The sequence below is a fragment of the Bidens hawaiensis genome, unplaced genomic scaffold, assembly GCF_021521415.1.
Source record: "Bidens hawaiensis isolate Kalapana, Puna unplaced genomic scaffold, B.hawaiensis_p1.1 tig00013186_1, whole genome shotgun sequence".
Lineage (NCBI taxonomy): Eukaryota > Viridiplantae > Streptophyta > Magnoliopsida > Asterales > Asteraceae > Bidens > Bidens hawaiensis.
Genome location: NW_027492112.1, coordinates 107,791 through 115,858, shown reverse-complemented (window position 1 = coordinate 115,858; position 8,068 = coordinate 107,791). Strand labels below are relative to the sequence as shown.

General features: G+C 40.0%; 2 long non-coding RNA genes across 2 annotated transcripts; both read left to right on the top strand.

Annotated features, from left to right (window-relative positions):
* Positions 1–5,388: 5,388 nt before the first annotated feature.
* LOC143543550 (uncharacterized) lies at positions 5,389–5,956 on the top strand. The gene is made up of 3 exons (XR_013137088.1): positions 5,389–5,441; positions 5,536–5,612; positions 5,859–5,956. It is a non-coding gene; the product is annotated as an uncharacterized LOC143543550 (long non-coding RNA).
* A 591-nt stretch (positions 5,957–6,547) lies between these two features.
* LOC143543549 (uncharacterized) lies at positions 6,548–7,550 on the top strand. Its single transcript, XR_013137087.1, has 3 exons — positions 6,548–6,731; positions 6,840–7,320; positions 7,403–7,550. It is a non-coding gene; the product is annotated as an uncharacterized LOC143543549 (long non-coding RNA).
* Positions 7,551–8,068: the final 518 nt, after the last annotated feature.

Here is an 8,068-nt window from a genome sequence, read left to right as displayed (position 1 = left end):
CCAGACAATTCTGGTTTACTGAGGACATTTTTGAGCTTGTATCCGGTTAAAATATTGATGGGGTGCCCTTGAAAGTATCTGCGGAGGCGACGGGCGGCATAGACCAGCGCCAAAACAAGTTTTTCAAGCATGGAGTATCTTGTTTCCGGGTCCGATAATGTTCTGCTGACATAGTAGATCGGCGTTTGAACGTTCTTTCGGTCTGTCAGAAGGACGGCCCCGATGGCAATGTCTGAAGCCGATAAATACAACGTTAAAGGTTCTCCTGCGTGAGGTGCTGTTAACGTGGGCAAGTCCATCAAACATTTTTTAACCTCCAAGAAAGCTTGTTCCGCCTCCGCGGTCCATTTGAATTGTGCTTTCTTGAGGCAATTCCTTAGAGTTGAGATGAAAGGATGAGACTTGGCTGCATGATTTGCCAAAAAAACGATTCAGAGCAACGAGCCAGCCATTGAGTGTCTGAACCTCCTTGAGTGAAGATGGGGAAGGCATGCGGGCTATAGCTTGAACTTTGTCTGGGTTAGCTTTGAAGCCCGCGTCCGTGACAATCACTCCCAAAAACTTTCCCTCCTCCATCCCGAATGAGCATTTAGCTGGATTCAGCTTCATGTTAATACTCTTTAAAGTTTCAAATGTCTCTTCAATGTCTCTCAACATCTGGTCTTCCTCGACACTTTTGATTACGAGATCGTCCATATACACCTCTAAGTTTCGACCAATTTGGTTTTTAAACGCTATGTCCATTAATCGTTGATATGTGGCTCCCGCATTCTTTATTCCGAAAGGCATCATTTTATAACAAAAGGTTCCTTGATCGGTGCGGAATGCTGTCTTGTCTTCATCTCCTGCTGCCATGCGGATTTGATGATAACCCTTGTAGGCGTCCAGGAAACACTTGAATTTAAATGGTGCCACAGCATCAACCTTGAGGTCAATCTCTGGTAAGGGATAACAATCCTTAGGACATGCTTTGTTTAGATATTTGAAATCAATGCACATCCGCCACGCCCCATTGCTCTTGGGTACTATGACTGGGTTAGCAACCCTGTCTGATAGCGGATTGGACGGATGATCCCGGCCGTAAGAGGTCCTGGACTTGCTCGTTCATTGCTTTTGTCTGTTCCGGACCCATCTTACGTTGTTTCTGAACAATCGGCGTAAACAACGGGTTTACCCTTAATTTGTGTTCCGCAATGTTCCGCGGGACACCAGTCATGTCCGCGGGCTGCCATGCGAACACGTCAACATATTTTGATAATAACTGTTTCAAAAAAGTCCGTACTATCTCGGAAATAGCAGGTCCAATTGTTACAGTTTGATCGGGGAAATCTTTGTTCAAGACCCACTTTTCTAGTTCGGTTCTCAAAGTTTGTTTTGGATTTTTGCTGGGTTTTGAGCTCTCGGTTGCAAAGAAATGTCGATTGATGTGAATTATTGCTATACCAGTGCAGGTCGAAACTCCTACTGCACCGTGTGTTGTGAATGGATGAGCATTAAAGTCACCAATTGCTTCTCGTCCGAGAATGATGTGATGTTTCGATATTTCTGGCAAAACCAGAAATTCGACCTCTTCGGTCCTCGAATGAATTCCGTCACTCAAGGTAACTGGAAATGAAATTACCCCTCGCGGATGCATTATTTCCCCTCCAAATCCCGACACTGGAGCGTGGATGGGTTTCAATCTTTCTTTATCTTCTTCGTCAAGTTGTTCAAAGCATTGTTCATACATGATGTCCGATATGCTGCCGGTGTCGAAGAAGACGTAATGAGAACGATAATGCCCGAAAAGAGCAGTGATGATCAGGGGTTTCTTATTGTTCGGGCCCCCTTTAATTCGAGGGAAGATCACTGGCTCATTCTTCCACTCTTCATCATCAGACTCTTTCCTCTTATTCCTTGTATGGGATTCGCCTTGTATCATATGAACGTTCAAATCTTTAATTTGCTTCTTACTCGGGCCTTGGATGTCCCGAACGGGCGCTTTACCATTATCAGGTTTCCCATTTTTTACCAGGTGCCCGAGTTTTCCAGATTTAACAGCCGCCTCAATTTCATTTCTCAATGATCTACATTCATTCGTATTATGACCGATGTCATCGTGATACGAACAATGTTTCTTAGCATCTAAGAATGACCTTCTTGTCAGTGGCTGTGGTTTCCTGAAATTTATATTTTCTGTAGTGAGAATTTCAGCGGGAGTCTTTGAAAGAGGAGTCCAATTGTTGGGGCCTCGGTTTGCGGGTCCCGCTTTGTTCTTGTTGCCTATGAGGGATCTTGCATCAAATGGTTTTGACACTTCCGCACTCGGCTGAAGCCTCGACCAGAAAGGGCCTTTTTTGCTTCGAGTTACCATTCCTCAATGTTTTCTCAGTGTTGGCATACACCTTTGCTGCAGTCATAAGGTCGTCCCACTCTTTTGGCATTCCATCTCTGCCCGTAAGTGTGCGGACTAAATCATCACATTTGACGTTTTTGCGGAAGGCACCGCGAAGCATGTCTTTACTGATTCCGCCGATGTTCAAGTTCTCGTCGTTGAACCTAGTGATAAAATCTTCTATGGACTTGTTATCGCGGCGGACAACATCTAAAATTTCTGATTGGTCTCGCGTATGTTTCTTCTGTTGGTTGAACTGCTGAGAGAATTTTTTCACCAGATCGTCCCAACTAGAAATTTCACCGTCGGGTAACTTTTCAAACCATTCTCTTGCTGCCCCTGTTAGTGTCAATGCGAACATATGACAGCAATAAGGGAGCGTCCAACCACTGACACCACCTACTTCCATGAAGTTCTGGAGATGATCAGTCATACCATTATACTTGCCTACTGATGTAGTTATTTTGGCATTGACAGGGAAGGGTGCAGTGGCAATTGCTTCTATGAATTTCGATTTTTCGGCAAAAGCCGCGGGGCAGTATGGGTTGGTAAAGTCTCGTTCCGCATTGCTATGGAATTCGGTGTGATGGATTATGCCCTGCGGATGATTACTTCTTGCCCGTGAGCTCATCCTACTATCAAGAGTGTACATACTATATTCTCCTGGTTGGTAAGTTGAGTCATAACTATCAAATTCTTCCAAGTAAGATGGCATCCGCATATTTATGTGAGGACGAGGACGTAACATTGGTAATTCACCAAACTCTGGTTCCGTCGATTGGCTGTAACGGAGCTGACATCCTCTTACTGTTGGTGGAGGAGAAGGAGATCTCCTGAAAGATTCCTCGTAATTCAAAGTGCGGGCATGAAATCGTTCATCACGTTTTCTGCGCTCATACTCGGCCACCAAACTTTGTTGTTGTACATGAAGCCACTCCTCAGGAGTTAAATGTCCTCTAGATCTGGAATTACGTTGATGAGATCTCCCTACGTCAGAGTCACCTGAATCATCTTCCAGATCCAACACTGACCGCTTTCGGCGAGTTTCTTCCGTAATCCGTCTGAGGTTACCCAGATTTGAACCTTCTGGTGCCGAACCACGTCCCATATATTTGGTAGTGGGACCGGTTGGTGTTGTAACATTCTCTAGGGTAAAACCCCCAGGTGTTACATTAGTGATTCTTGACCCCGGAGTTGTGACACGCTCAAGAGTACGGCCACTTGGAGTCATAATATGTGCAAAAACACTAAGACCCGAAGGTGCTTCTGTGTTAGTTACACGTGAATCAGGTGCAGGGGTTCCCGTCGGCCCTTCAGGAAATTTACTCATATCAAACGAACCAAAAAACCAATGAAAACTATTGCTGTTCTAACACAAAACACGGATGGCGCCAATGAAGAAACACGGATCCACTCCCCGGGTATGGGTCCTGGATCCAATGAGTCCACAAGGTAGGATATGATAATTACAACCAAGATATGAGTACAACCTCCCAAAGTCCAGTGACCGGAACCTGCAAAACAGACACCGTGAGTCTCGTTACAGGAAGGACAAGAGGGGGATCTTCCTGTAACCACCCTCCTGCGTGAGAATCAGTAACGTTCGTAATCGAGAAAGTACTGAAGTATAAAGACTAAGTGTAGTCAGAATATAGGTGAGTAAATGAATACCTCATACCGTTTGACAAGGTATTTATAGTTGAAGGATGATAGAAGATGATTGGGGCAGTTGTCCTCTTCTAGAAGACCTTTGATAACCGCCTAGACACGTGTCCTCTTGTGATAGGTTGAGCTATACGTCTCATGTGCATGGGCGTAACAACCTGGACGCGTGTCACCAAATGATAGGACGAATTGCACCCTGGCCATGTGAACGGTTATAACAACCTGACCAGGTGTCCTTTGCTGATTGGCTAATATGTCACGTATTCCCCAAGTAAGAATCATGAGCCTTCTTCTAGAGAGTACTTGAGTGGTGACAGCTGTCCCGCTGGCATTGTCCTCCAGTTGTTTTATGCGGACAGATGTCTTGTCCTGCGGATGACTTTTGAGGATGTACGGATGCTTCCGCATGTGTTATGAGGACGTTCCTCCTCTATCGTGATATGCGGGTGATCCATATGTCCCGCGGGTGGCTTATAAGAACATTATTTGTGACCCGCGGGTGGTACTTAAGGGTATTTGGGTCTTTTTGGTACCCTACCTCTACACACGCTTTAATTGATTATTTTTGGATTTAATTAGCACATAATAGATGGTTAATTAGTGAAGTTGTGGTCGTGATGTAACTGATTTGTTTTGCTTATCTTATAAGTTATGTGTTGCATGTTTGATGTTGATTTAGCCGCTTGTATTTAGATTATAGATATAACTAATCATATAAAGAACGTGACTAGTGATGGATTGATCAATGGCGGGTCAGTTTTGATACTATAGGTTTGTGTGATTATGTGAATTCTACAAGTGCTTTGTCTATGGATTTACTTTTAATGCATGATTTATTTGGTTATTTGGTTATTTGTTCATTCAGGATAATGATTATTTGTAATGTTTGGTTGGATGTGTAGTTTATTTTTGGATTATGAATAATGATTTTCTTTTCTTTTGCAGGTACCTTCATCGAAACCTTGGATGATAACTTGATAAGAAATTAAAGCATCATAATAAGGTGTTCCCTAATTGAGAATAAGGATATGATTGTTGTTGCATGCTCTTCTAAAGAGGATTGATCTTTCTGGTAAACTAGTTCAGCATGAGGATTGATCACCTGGTGTTGTGTTCGGATAATAGAAGAGTTATGGCTATGTTGTTTCAACTACAAGTCCGGATTCAACCGTTTACATGTCAATCGATATTGAACTGATCCCTATTACCATTGCTTTTCTCTGTTTTCTCAATATTGGTTATTAAGTTGTGTCTATTATACATTCAAGTTGTGCTATGTACCTTTTAGATATATTTTTATGAAACGTTTTCTTTCTTAAGTTGTTATACTTATAATTTTTTTTCATACAGTATAACTTCATCATTTACTAGATGATGCATTCTGCTTTCTTTATCGTGCATGGTAATCTCTTTTATAAAATATATAATACTTCAGTTTTGTATTTTTTTTATACATATAATCTGAAGTTTCAAATACAACTTCATTCATTATGTAGACATTGCAGTAGCTTTTGGAGAAGGTAAAACGTTTCAGGATTATATTCATCGAGTTGCCAGTTCAAAACATGTCAAGGTAAAACTTATATTTCCATCATTTGTTGCAGTTACAAAAACATGTGATATGTTGTATCAGGCTGTGTTTAAAAGCATAATGAGTTTTACCTTTTAAGCTTTGTTGATTATTATGGTTATTATGAACGCTGATAAATGTATATTGCCAATGTTTAATTGATGTGGTCCAAATCATATATACTATGTAAACATCCTAAACTTTTAATAGTTTTTGAGTTCGTTTTGATTAAATATTGCTCCTATATAGTTCATAGCTGGATTTTAAAGGTTACTGTTGTCATCAAGAAAAAAATCAAAAGAATTCAAAGGAGCTAATTGCTATCTTGCTTAGTCATCAATTTTCAGCAAAAGGTATGCAAACTGTTATAATATTCCATTATCATTTTAAATCATAAAAAGTGTATATTTTGCTGAATTTGTTCCCCCTCTTAACTGTCAAGTTGGAAGTTTCATGTGTTTGAGATATACTGTACAATAAATAACTGAAAATCCATGTTTATTGCAGCTCTAATTGGCATTTTTATTCTCAATTCTCATATATTTTACCCTTTTAAATGATGCAATGGTAATTACATTCCATTTTCCCTTCAAGTTGGTCTAAGTGGCAGTGGAAAAAGCACGTTAGTTAGTCTCTTACTTGGTCTGTATATGAGTCAACACAAGGAAGGGATCACAACGATTCTAGTAAAGGTGTGAGAATATAAATTCCTAATTATTTAGGTTCAAAACAATCATATCTAAAGAAAAAGGGACGCTTAATAAAATTGCTATTGATTGCAGATATTAGTTGGACTCCCACTTAAAGACTTGGCAGGAGATGGTTGAGAGAGAATATTTGATATGCAAGGGTAAATGTTTTCAATAAATAAATGGAAAGTTGTCTATTATTGATATTGCAAGAACCTCATTTATTTAGGATGGACATAAAGTCAAACATGAGTTATGGGTGTTCAAGGAAGTTGAAGCAAGAAAACATGGAATGGGATGCGAATCTAGCATATTCTCATTAATTCATTTGCTCTCTTCCTTGTATCTAGGGCCATTGTTAGGAATCCTCTTATCTTGATCCTTGATGAACCCACCAGAGCTCTAGATGCAAAAAATGGAATACTATTTTCAGGTTTAAGCTTTTGGCTTCTTTCTTTACTCATTTATTTGTTTGTGAATAGTTCAAGAGGATTTTGGCGTGTCTGTTTTGATTAAATATATCATAGTCTCATGGTTGCAGAATATTGAAAATGTGGAAGTGGCACCAACTCATCCAATCCGACTTGGGCGAGCACTCAACTTCTTTTTGTTCCACTATGAGATCATGGCTTCTTCTGATCGTGCATGCACTCTTGCAAACAGGTGACAAATTATCTGTTTTATTCTTTGGTCATCTAAACCTAGGGGTTGGTTGTTTGTATAACTTTATTATTATTATTATTATTTGGATTAAATCCCATTGTAAGTATAACTGTGAGATCATGTCATTTTTTTTATTTGGCATCTCATGCTACACAAGTATGCGATGTTGATGTTAAATGTTTATGTGATGTCTTGTACCCTTGTTTGTTGCACATGAGGTACACATTACTACATGATCCCACCACCGTATAACCACTTTTCGATGTTGCTCAGTCTCTGCACGATAATGCTGACTTTTCAAACACTAAACAAGATGATAATCAACAGGCAGAGTGTTTAGTTGCTCATTTGTTGATAAGGTAATTATGTTTCTAGCCTATTTAATGGTTTTTTTAACATGATTGTGTGTAATTTGTAATGTTGACTTTCTGTTATTGTTAGGTTGACCATGGTAGGGAGTTGGATTGTCATTTGACTTTCTTCGTTGAATGTTATAAAGCTTTTAGTGCATAAACTTATGAAGCTATCAAATGTTCCAGTTGCTTTTGAGACCGATAGCTATTATTCAGATGATGAAAAACTAGCACACACATGTGTAATGGTGGTGGTTGATGGGAAGACTGATGGGGCTTTCGTAGTCATTGGCCGGTCAAACCCGAGGTTGCAAACTTGATTTTTTTTTATTTGTTTTGTTAATTTTGTTAAATATTGAACATTGAGAAATTTTAGTTTGATTTGTGATTATATCTATATTTGTATGATTTTGTAATTTTTGTATATATATAAATAATAGTTTTAAAAATTTTGTTGCAAATAAATCGTGACAGCAATGAGACCAAGCAATAGTATGAATCAAGCCACCGGTCGCATAATCAGCAACTGCAGCAGAGTGGTCGCAAGACAGCACAATGGTTGCAAGATTTGCTACCGCTAAGTGGTCGCAATATTTGCGACGGAAGTGCTAGTCGCAAGATTTGCCACCGCTATAGTGGTCACAATATTTGCGACGGAAGTGCTAGTCGCAGGATTTGCAATCACAGTGTCGGTCGCAAGATTTGCAATGGTAACACAGTCGCAAAGACAACAGCGGTCGCAAAGTCGTCGCAA